The sequence below is a fragment of the Saccopteryx bilineata genome, chromosome 6 (assembly GCF_036850765.1).
Source record: "Saccopteryx bilineata isolate mSacBil1 chromosome 6, mSacBil1_pri_phased_curated, whole genome shotgun sequence".
Taxonomy (NCBI): Eukaryota; Metazoa; Chordata; class Mammalia; order Chiroptera; family Emballonuridae; genus Saccopteryx; species Saccopteryx bilineata.
The window spans coordinates 154551141-154563195 of record NC_089495.1 but is presented as its reverse complement, the minus strand read 5'-3'; the positions used below and the strand labels follow the sequence as shown (position 1 = coordinate 154563195).

At 41.3% G+C, this 12055-nt stretch overlaps 1 protein-coding gene across 3 annotated transcripts in view; it reads right to left on the bottom strand.

The window, feature by feature from the left end:
• HELZ (helicase with zinc finger) overlaps nt 1-12055 on the bottom strand; it is a 193708-nt gene that overhangs the window by 179724 nt on the left and 1929 nt on the right. For 2 of the 3 annotated variants that reach the window (XM_066235080.1, XM_066235082.1), the window contains exon 3: nt 7980-8037. The exons of the other annotated variant lie outside the window; for it this stretch is intronic. The gene's annotated coding sequence lies outside the window, so the exon portion shown is untranslated. The remainder of the gene's footprint in view (nt 1-7979; nt 8038-12055) is intronic. 3 annotated transcript variants of the gene reach the window in all.

Here is a 12055-nt window from a genome sequence, read left to right as displayed (position 1 = left end):
GAGGAGACTGGGGGGTGGGGGAGGGAAAAGGGAATTATAATCACAAAGGGGATTCACTCAAGAATAGATCCTGCCTGACCTGTGGTGGCACAGTGGCTGATGCGTTGACCTAGAACACTGAGGTACTGAGGTCACCAGTTAGAAACCCCAGGCTTGCCTGGTCAAGGCACATGTGAGTTTATGCTTTCTGCTCTTCCCCCCTTCTCTCTAAAAATGAATAAATAAATTCTAAAAAAAAAAAAAAAAGAAAAAGAAGAGATCCTGCTCAAGGGCCAGCAGAAAAATAACTGCCCCACTGAGGTAGCCATTTCTAGCTACAGAAACCCCGAAAGCTGGTGAAGCCTATAAAAAAGAAAAACTACCGCTCTATGAGAGAACATTGCTATGCCTCTACCCTCAGAGAGCTACTGCCATTTTTTTCTCTGGTGTTTGTTTTGTGTTTTACAAGAAGAGAACGGTTTTTGTTTAGGAATCACTTCAACCCAGACCTAACTTTTCATTTGTATTAAACACTAGATGGGCCTGGACACAGGGGTGAAGAGTACAGGCTTGAAGCCAGATCTGCCTGAACTGCGACCTGCAGCACCCTGCGTAAAAGTCCATCTCATCTCCAAACCTGCAGAATGCAGAGTAACAACACCTACCTCACAGGATTGTTGCGAGAATTAAATAGGTTAAAATATGAAGTCACCCAGAACAGTGCCTGGCCTACACTAATCACTGTACAAGCATTAGCTATTAATCACTATAAAACTATTATCCTCTGGATCTAGAACATAAACTCCATGAGAGCTGGGATTTTGTCTGTTTTGTTCAATGCTGAAGTCCCAGAAGTTTGACATAACAATTATTTGTTGAATAATAAAAAGTTGTTGAGGCTTGACATGTGGTGGTGCAGTGGCTAAAGCGTGGACCTAGAACGTTGAGGTCACTGGTTCAAAACCCTGGGCTTGGCCCTGGCCGGTTGGCTCAGTGGTAGAGCGTCAGCCTGGTGTTTAGGAGTCCCGGGTTCAATTCCCAGCCAGGGCACACAGGAGAAGCGCCCATCTGCTTCTCCACCCCTTCCCCTCTCCTTCCTCTCTGTCTCTCTCTTCCCCTCATGCAGTCAAGGCTCCATTGGAGCAAAGTTGGCCCGGGCGCTGAGGATGGTTTCATGGCCTCTGCCTCAGGCGCTAGAATGGCTCTGGTTGCAACAGAGCGGTGCCCCAGATGGGCGGAGCATCGCCCCCTGGTGGGCATGCCGGGTGGATCCCGGTCGAGCGCATGCGGGAGTCTGTCTGACTGCCTCCCCATTTCCAACTTCAGAAAAATACAAAAAATAAAACAAAACCTGGGCTTGCTGATCAATGCACATATGGGAGTTGATGCTTCCTGCTCCTCCCCCTGTTCTATCTCTTTCCCCCCATCTCTCTCTCAAAGTAAATAAATAAAATCTAAAAAAAAAAATCGTTGAATAATATAAACTTCATACCAGCAATACAGAAGCCCAAAGGAACAGCACTACTAACAACAAAAATCTCCAAACTACTTAGCCTCAAAGTTTAGAGTTCAGAAAGGACTTTCACATACCTTGTCCAAGTGACTCACTGAAGCTGATAGTACCTTCTCACAGACACACCAAGACTTAGAAGACTTAAGTGATTTGCCCCAAAACAAAGACTGAGGCAGCACAGGAATTCTGGAAGTAAATCCTTCTTCTATTCACTCTGGACCCCACCCTAGAAAGCTTTCAACATACCCTACAAATCTGTTCAACTCTCCTTATCTGCAAACAACATTTAAAGCCACCAAAAGGCCCTGGCCGGTTGGCTCAGTGGTAGAGCGTCGCCCTGGTGTGCAGGAGTCCCGGGTTCGATTTTCGGCCAGGGCACACAGGAGAAGGCCTATGTGCTTCTCCACCCCTCCCCCTCTCCTTCCTCTCTGTCTCTCTCTTCCCCTCCCACAGCCAAGGCTCCATTGGAGCAAAGTTGAGAATGGCTCCCAGGCGCTGAGAATGGCTCCATGGCCTCTGCCTCAGGCGCTAGAATTGCCCTGGTTGCAACAGAGCAACGCCCCAGATGGGAAGAGCATCGCCCCCAGGTGGGCATGCCGGGTGGATCCCGGTCGGGCACATGCAGGACTGACTGCCTCCCCGTTTCCAGCTTCAGAAAAATACAAAAAAATTAAAATTAAAAAATAAAAAATAAAGCCACCAAAACACTTTCTCCCATTTGCTTCAACATTGATGGGGAGGGAGAAAACAAATGGAACATTAATAACTGTTGAAGGTGGACAACAGGTCAGTGGATTGTTTATATCTTCTTTCTACTTCTGTATGTCTGAAAGTCTCCATAATATGGAAATTTTCATTAAAGATGAAGACCTCACTCCCCAACATTAACTCTCCCACTTCCAACTTTCTGTTGAGTACACCCAGTGTGAAGAAAACACGGGCTGCAAACCTGCAGCACTTCCCAGTCTGGGATAAGGAAGGCAGTGCTGGATGAACTGGGAAAGCAGGAAGCTTGTCTCCGCTCTGCTGTAACTGGGTCTGAGATCTCACCCGTCCGCCTAGCTTCTCTGGGCCCCAAACTTCCTCATCAGTTCCCTAAAGGATTAAAATTCTGACTTCACCTGACCTGTGGTGGCGCAGTGGATAAAATGTCGACCTGGAAATGCTGAGGTCGCCGGTTCGAAACCCTGGGCTTGCCTCGTCAAGGCACATATGAGAGTTGAGGCTTCCAGCTCCTCCCCCCTTCTCTCTCTATCTCTCTCCCTCTCTCTGTCTTCTCTAAAAATGAATAAAATAAATTTTAAAAAAAATTTTTTTAATTCTGACTTCAACTTTCTACTAGTTCCTTAACCTCAACACAAAAGCCAGTTCATCTTTCTCTGTTCTAAACCTCTGAGACTTTTCTTTCCCAGGAACTCCCTATTCCAGATGCCCCCTTCTGCCAGCCACCCAATCATAAAAGCTTCAACATCATCTCTGACTTGAGACCCAGAATGAACCATTCCTTTACCCTTCGAATCAGTCACCAAATCTTTTGTTCAGCCTCCACAATGTCTCTTGAATATGCCACCTGCTTTCCATCCCCAAGGTCACCAATTCAATTAAGGTCCTTATCATCCCTCACTTGGGCTATTACTGAGACTCAAAACTAAAGTCCCTGGCTCTAGTTTCTCCACGCCCCTGATCCAGCATCCTGATCCTCAGACTGACAGTTAAGATCCGCTAAAACCCAGGCCTAACCACTTGGCTGCCTCGACCTCCACTGTGTTTCTTTATGTAACCCAGGGTCCCGGTAACTTGAATATGCAGTTTCCTGACATCTGCCTCATTTCCAACACTGCCCCCAGACTCTGCTCAAGCTGTCCCCCCTTCTGATTGCCCTCCCTTTCCATTGCTTCTGATAGGCACAGTGGTAAAATTCAAATGCCACCTCTTCGGCTGAAGTGTTCCTCCACATCCCCAAGGTGGCAGAATCACTCCCTCCACTTACCACCTTACATTTTGTCCGAACCCCTCAGAGCACCTAATCACATTCTTACTAGTCCTTTCATTTCTTGGTGCTCCTATTCTCCCTTCTAGATTATTTTTTCCTTTGTCTGCAGAAATAATGTTTTATTCATTTTTGTATCCCTCAGAACAGAGCTGTTTAAGGCACAGTGGTTAAAGATGAGTTAAAGATGTTCTAGACAGTGATCCCATCCCTTCAGCTCTCCAAATAGCCAAAAAGTGACTTCAACAGCCAGAGTCAAATCTCAAACATTCTCAAGCAGCCTCTTCCTTCAACCAAGTAGATGCCATGATGTTTATTTGAGAAGCACTCAGAAGATGCAACAGCACATGGTACACAGGAGATGCCCAATAAAATCGCACCTATTCTCCTTTCCAACATGATCCCCAAGCTCACTTACCATCTAAACCCCAGACTCTCTTTGAACATTTTCACTGAACACGTTCTAGTTTTTCTTTGTTGTTGTTTTTTTTAACAGAGACACAGAGGAAATCAGAGAGAGGGATATATAGGGACAGAATAGACAGGAATGGAGAAATGAAAAGCATCAATCATTAGCTTTCGTTGCGCATTGCAACACCTTAGTTGTTCATTGATTACTTTCTCATATGTGCCTTGACCGTGGGCACATATGAGATCTGCCTTGATCAGCAGATCGAGTAACCCTTCGCTCAAGCCAGTGACCTTGGGTCCAAGCTGGTGAGCTTTTGCTCAAACCAGATAAGCCCGCGCTCAAGCTGGTGACCTCGGGGTCTCAAACCTGGGTTCTCTGCATCCCAGTCCAACGCTCTATCCACTGCGCTACCACCTGGTCAGGCTCTAGTTATCTTTTTAATAATCATCTGTTGATTAGCAGGTTATACTTGCCTGACCATTCATCAATCGTTTATTGCATAAAATAGCCAAAAATATGAACAAATAATTCAGAATAAAGAGATTCAAAGAGTAAAATCCAACATTAGAGAAAAAGAAATCCAAGTGTCATTTTATCCTATTAAATGAGCAAAAACTTTTAAGGAAAACCTTTAAGAAAAAATTGTCCACTTATGGTGAAACAGAAATATCCACATCTCTGTTAGTAGTACAAACTGGTATAATCGTCTGGAAAAACAGTATGGCAAACCATAAAAACATTCATACCATGTTAACAATAATGAACTGAAAAGTTTATCTGAAAATATAATTAGAAAAAAATACAATAATATCTACAATAATGTAAATTAAAGTTGTAACTAAAACCAATCAGCAACATAAATACCTAACATAAAAAGATTTAGGCAGGCCTGACCAGGCGGTGGCACAGTGGATAGAGCGTCGGACTGGGATGCGGAAGACCCAGGTTCGAGGCCACGAGGTCTCCAGCTTGAGTGAGGGCTCATCTGGTTTGAGCAAAAGCTCACCAGCTTGAACCCAAGGTCGCTGGCTCGAGCAAAGGGTTACTCGGTCTGCTGAAGGCCCACGGTCAAGGCACATATGAGAAAGCAATCAATGAACAACTAAGGTGTTGCAACACGCAATGAAAAACTAATGATTGATGCTTCTCATCTCTCCGTTCCTGTCTGTCGATCCCTGTCTATCCCTCTCTCTGACTCTCTCTGTCTCTGTAAAAAAAAAATTAAAAAAAAAAACAAAAAACGATTTAGGCAGGCCTGACCTGTGGTGGCACAGTGGATAAGAGAGAAAACCATGACCTGGAATGCTGAGGTCACCGGTTCGAAACCCTGAGCTTGCCTGGTCAAGGGACATACAACAAGCAACTACTACCCACTCCTATCCCACTTTTCTTTTTCCTCTCTCAAAAATCAATAAATAAAATCTTAAAATAATGCCCTGGCCGGTTGGTTCAGTGGTAGAGCATCGGCCTGGCGTGCAGGAGTCCCGGGTTCAATTCCCAGCCAGGGCACACAGGAGAAGCACACATCTGCTTCTCCACCCCTCCCCCTCTCCTTCCTCTCTGTCTCTCTCTTCCCCTCCTGCAACCAAGGCTCCATTGGAGCAAAGTTGGCCCGGGCGCTGAGGATGGCTTTATGGCCTCTGCCTCAGGCGCTAGAGAGGCTCTGGTCGCAACAGAGTGACGCCCCAGATGGGCAGAGCATCGCCCCCTGGTGGGCGTGCCAGGTGGATCCCAGTCGGGCACATGCGGGAGTCTGTTTGACTGCCTCTCCGTTTCTGGCCTCAGAAAAATACAAAAAAAAAAAAAAATCCTATAATTAAAATTAAAAAATAATCTTAAAAAAAAAAAAAGATTAAGGCAGATTATGAGAGCATGACTTTATGAAATATTTTGCAAGTATTCAAAATTTAGTCATATAAATTAAAATAGTAGCAGCTTTAACATGGAAATAGTTCATGATCTAATAAATAGAAAGCATTTCAAATTATATGCATAATTTAAAATGAGAAAAATATATTTTAATGGAATGCCAAAAATAAAAACTATTTTAGTATAATAACCCAAATTTTAACTATTTACTTAATGTCAATTTTTAAATCAGCACCACACTGAGGAAACAGAGGGGTTCCAGGATACTAGCTTAATAGTTTTAAGAAAGAGTCCACCCCTCTCTTGTTCTACACACTGTGGCCTTCACTGAAAACTCCCCTGTATTCCTTATCATGATAACCTAGGAGAACCCCACACCCCAGCTTTCCAAGGACCACAGGCCACCTCAACCGGTCTTCTAATCCTCTATGAACCTGTTGGGGGTGAATTGTGCAAAACAAGCATATACTCAAAAAACAAAAATCACCTGCAACCAGGTATTATTTTAGCAATCAGCAAATAACCAAGGCCAAATTCAATTATAAATCCTGAAACTATAGAATATTGTCACATTAAAGTCTCCGGGATTTGCAAGGAACTCACTGACTCAGTGGTAAATTGAGTCACAGTTAAAAACCAGTATGGACTTATGGACAAATGAAAGAAGTAGGAGCCAGGAGACCCTGGTATACAGTTAAAGAGAGAAGAAATGTTATTTTAACTACCAGAAACAGAAAACTAAAAATTCCAGTTTAGCCCAGGTGGTGGCACAGTGGATAGAGCATTGGTCTGGGACACAGAGGATCCAGGTTTGAAACCCCGAGGTCACCGGCTTGAGCACAGGATCGCTGGCTTGAGCATGGGTCCATAGATGTGACCCATGATCACAGGTTTAAAGTCCAAGGTCGCTGGCTTAAGCCCAAGAACTCTGGCTTGAGCAAGTGGTCACTGGCTCAGCTGGAGTCATCCCCACCCACACCCTGGTCAAGGCACATATGAGTAAGCAACCAATGAACAACTAAGGTGCCGCAATAAAAACCTGATACTTATCATCTCTCTCCCTTCTTATCTGTGTCTCTGTCTCTCTCTGTCTCTGTCTCTCTCACTTTAAAAAAAAAAACAGTTTAAAAGAGATGGGTAAAAAGTAGCTGGCAATGTCTTGTAAATCTAAACAAGCCAGAGTCCAAAAGGCAGAATAGAATAGAAAGTCATTTTATTAACATATGAAGCTTTCCAGAGCTGGTGATGTCTAATAAGACTAGAATTGAAAATACATCAAAAACAATTTTAGCACCAATGCCCCACAAGCACAGTATTAAAACAGTCTTCTCATTGTTTTTCTGTACTATTACCATTTTCTAAGTTTAATAATGGAAGACCAAAGTACTACAATGGACCAAGATTAATTACTGTGAAATAATAAATATTTCTTTACTTAACAGAGCATTTCAGCAAAAGTTAAATAATTTTTTTTTTATAATTTGTATTTATTTTAGTGAGGAGAGAGAGAGAAGGGGGGAGGAGGAAGGATCAACTCCCATATGTGCCTTGACCAGGCAAGCCCTGGATTTCAAACAAGTGACCTCAGCATTCCAGGTTGAGGCTTTATCTACTGTGCCACTACAGGTCAGGCAAGAGATAAATAATTTAAAGAACTAAACAATCATTGTGTAGAAGGAACACAACCATTAGGAAAAAAATTTAAACTTTTGTTTCTACTGACGTGTTTTCAGTTTCTAGATCCTCAAAAATGCAGGTATATATAGTTATCCAGGACAATATATGCTTAGCAGATAACAGGAAAAACAAACAATTCAAGGGTTAACCAGTTCATCAGAGCAAGGGTGATTACCTCTCAAGAATGTTGACACAGAAACTGCAGGACCTCTCCAGTCCCAATCATGCTGATAGGTGGAACCCCTGTGCAAGTTACTAGACTCAAAACAGAAGTGGAAGATTAACCTACCCCCTCTTCTCTTCAAACAAACTAATACGGCCAGGGGCAGTTTCTTCAGAGCCCCTGTGGCAGCATCCAGTCTGTTCCATAAGTAGTCATTTCAGTCAGGACCCACCCCCCTCAGAGTGCCACTCTGCCACCCTGCATACCTCATACTTTCTGGCCAGAAACTATCATCTAAATGAAATCTCTCGCATCTCTTTCTCAGGAATTACCAAGTTCCTGTTTTCTAAATAAGGCTCTCCTGAACTTTACTCACCTGCAGTTCACTGCGCTGGGTATCACCCAAATAGCCCATCAGAACTCTTTTATAATTTCTGAAAAAGAGAGAAGGGAACTTTTAAATACATAATAGAAAATACCATTGCTGATATATCTGTCCTGAAGCATTTGTATCCAGTATTCACAGAATATGGTCTTCTGGTCCATAGTATTTCAATAAAATGTAGCCTAACCAGTCAGGACTAAGAGTCCTGAGATAAAAGCCCAGACTATACTAAGTTTGGTTTAATGTTGCTACTACTTAACTGTGTGACCTTGGACAAGTCACCTGACTTCTCCAGGCCTAAGTTCTCATATGGGAAATAAAGACAGGCTAGACAGGAGCAGCAGAGAACGTTCCAGTGGAAAGTGCACAGGCTTTCTAGGACAGAACAGCAGTTCCACTACCTACCAGTCTTGTGACGTTATGTTAGTTCACGTTAGTCTACATTTCCTCTTTTGCAAAACGTAAGTAACAACAATTATCTTGGAGTTGTTATGAGAATTAAAGGAGAGATAACAAGTTATAAAAAGCCAATAGGAAGGATACTACTGTACAGCATATCATACAATTCCACAGATGGTAATTATCACCATTGCCAACCTTCAAGTCATGTGACTTCAATTCGCAAATATTTATTTCCTTAAAATATCAACAAATCAAAAACTGCACTAATCTGACAATGGAATTGACTGCGTGCTTCACTAACAACTCAATTACAGTTATCTTCAAATGATGGTAGTTTAAGATTATCAGTATTATTTAATATCACAGGAAATAAGAGTGGGACAGTCCCTGTGTAACATCTAAACCAGTTCAGTGGCCACTCCTTCCCTGCCACAACCTCTGCTTTCACTGCTCCCAACACACCTCAGCAACAGAGCTCTCCCAAAAGCCAAAGGACACCACTGTTTTCTATGGTCAGCTCAGAGGAACACGACTAAAGATGCAGGAAGGATAAAAAAGGCTCTTGTTACTCTTTTTTACTTCGTATCCTTAATACTGCTTAAATTTGCTGACCACAGCATGCATCAGTTTTGCATAAAAATTTAAAAACGATATTAGTTGCACATACTGCCTACTGATAAGAAGCTTGCTTTACAGGACTATTTTTCACAAGAATTTCCACAAAAGAAAGCAAAAAGGCAAATTCAGATGTGCCAAGACCACCTTAAATGTAGCACAGGAATAACAAAAATTACCAACATTCACACTTCAGAATGGTTCAGTCAAAAAATATGCTAGACATTCTTTGAGGGACCTAATAATGAGTCAATCGGTTTCGGTTTTGTGTTTGTTTTTGTTCAAAATCAAGATGAATATATAAACTCTGGTTTTAGCAGAGGACTTTCTGCTCTTGGAGAAAGTGATCCAGAACAATTTATACAAGTAAACAAGTTGGTATGACTGGTAGTATGCTCAAAAACTTTCCATTTGTTTTAAACAACTGATAGGTTTAAAATTAAAAGTATTCATGTTCAGCCCTGACCTGTGGTGGTGCAGTGGATAAAGCGTTGACCTGGAGCACTGAGGTCCCCGGTTCAGGACCCTGGGCTTGCCTGGTCAAGGCACATGTGGGAGTTGATGCTTTCTGTTCCTCCCCCCTTGTGTCTCCCTTCTTCTCTCTCTCCTTTATCAAATGATAAATAAAATCTTTCTTTTTTAAGTATTCATGTTCATATTACATCTACAACATTATTTTTTATTATGACTTATTTATTTATTTTAGTATGGAAGGAAAGAGAGAGAGAAAGAGAGAGAGAGAAGGGGAGAGGAGCAGGAAGCATCAACTCCCTTATGTGCCTTCACCAGGCAAGTCCAGGGTTTCGAACCAGCAACCTCAACACTCCAGGTGGACGCTTTATCTAATGTGCCACCATAGGTCAGGCTACAATATTATTTTTTAAAGAAATATTAACTCTATTAAAGTCAGGATTACTCAAAAGTATTACTCAGCCACCCTGAAATGACAAGACCACTGTGTTTTATGGTCCCTCTAGCCAATGCTACAGAAATAATTCTGACTACACCCATCAATTTAAATGAACAGTACGCTAGTGTGGCCACCCTCCTACACATATCATAGTTCTCTCATAGCAAACATTTCAAAATATTACTTAGAAATCAAATTATTTTTGTATGTATACTTATCTAAGTTTATGAAAATAAACACCCAGAACAATCTTTATAATTTTAAGTAGCCCCTCCCACTCTTATGAATTAATATACTTGGCCCTAAATCTATGCATTTAAAACAACCACCATAGGATCTTATTTCTTGTGCTGAGACTATATCTAGATCTTAAATATAGTCTGACAGATAATTATAGATTAATTTGAATTTAATATTAATACCAAGCCTACTTCTTAAACAGGAAACAAAAATGCATGTTTAAGATCTGGTTTACTGTCTGACCAGGCAGTGGCGCAGTGGATAGAGCGTCGGACTGGGATGCAGAGGACCCAGGTTCGAGACCCCGAGGTCGCCAGCTTGAGCACAGGCTTATCTGGTTTGAGCAAAGCTCGCCAGCTTAGACCCAATGTCACTGGCTTGAGCAAGGGGTTACTTGGTCTGCTGTAGCCCCACAGTCAAGGCACATATGAGAAAGCAATCAATGAACAACTAACGTGTCGCAACGAAAAACTAATAATTGATGCTTCTCATCTCTCTCCGTTCCTTCTGTCTGTCCCTATCTATCTCTCTCTCTGACTCTCTCTCTCTGCTAAAAAAAAAAAAAATCTGGTTTACTTATTTGTAGGTCCCTTTGCAATATTCTTAGCCTTTCAAGAACTTGCTTTATATTTTTAAACTGCACAGGCCCTTTACACAAGTAGGAATGATTTCTCCTGTTGTGTGGCATCACTCCCTCTTCAGCAAAACAATGGCACTCCACAAATGTATATGGACTTTAAAACAATGCAGTTCAAATACTTATGGTCTCAGAAAACAGAAACTTCTTGCTAACAATTGCAAAAGTCAAATTTACCAGCTGATAGAGAGGTACTTACTGGCTCCCAAAAACTATACAGCCTTACCTAAAAATAGTGTCCTAGCTTCCCAGCCAAAGGACAGACTAAAAAAGCTATGTCTTTATTGAGTTCAAAGACACAGACTTCTACTTCACCACAGCCTTCAATACTACGGTATTTCCCATTTTAGAAGACTCTGTGTAACAACTTGTTTGGTGGCCAACCACTAACTTCACTTTGAAGTGAATACTAACACTTCACATGGTCGACATGTGTGAAAATTGTGGAAAATATCTTGACACAATACAGGCCAAACAATACTAGCCACACAAGATTACCTATTTCTAAATATTAAATTTTAGACTACAAAGCATATTCCTGCTTCTTTTCCCACAAAGTAATCTGTAAAGTTAAAAAAAAAAAAAAAGATAAAAGTTCAGATTGGGAAGTCTAATATGCCTCGTCTGTAAGCTGAAAATAAATAAATTTTAAAATCCGTATTTGTTCTGCCAAGAATAAAAATAAATGTAATACACACAAGCACTGATGAGCTTCAAACACAAGCAAATGTGGTGTGTGCACTTAGAAAAATATCTTGGTTTATGTCTACCTTCCTCTCCCAAGTTGTTTTTTTGTTTAAGGCAAAATGTCAATTGTATGCCTCAATCTGGAAAAAAATAAAGCAGAGCTTATTCTTCTTTAACAGATGTTGTGATAGATAAGAAAAAGTTTGTGAGACAATTTCAAAATCCAAATGCTACCCAGATGTGTTACGGAAAAAAAAGCCTACAGTAACCAATCAATCTACTATAACAACTTAATTTTCTCAATAAACCACAGTAAAATGTTTAAAGTTGAAATTGCTTGTGAAAAATGTAACATTAGCAAACTTTTCTCCTTCTCCTCAGTACTGAACACCAACCGTTCACTAACACTCTATCAATAGTTTTTTAAATCCAAATCATTATAAGTTACATTAAATAAAGCAGCACTTTGAATTCACACACCACGTGTGAACAGAAAATGACAAATCAATCTTATTCCTAATAAGCTAAACAAAACTCAACACTATCGTTTTTATTTCAAAATAACTATGAGAGAGA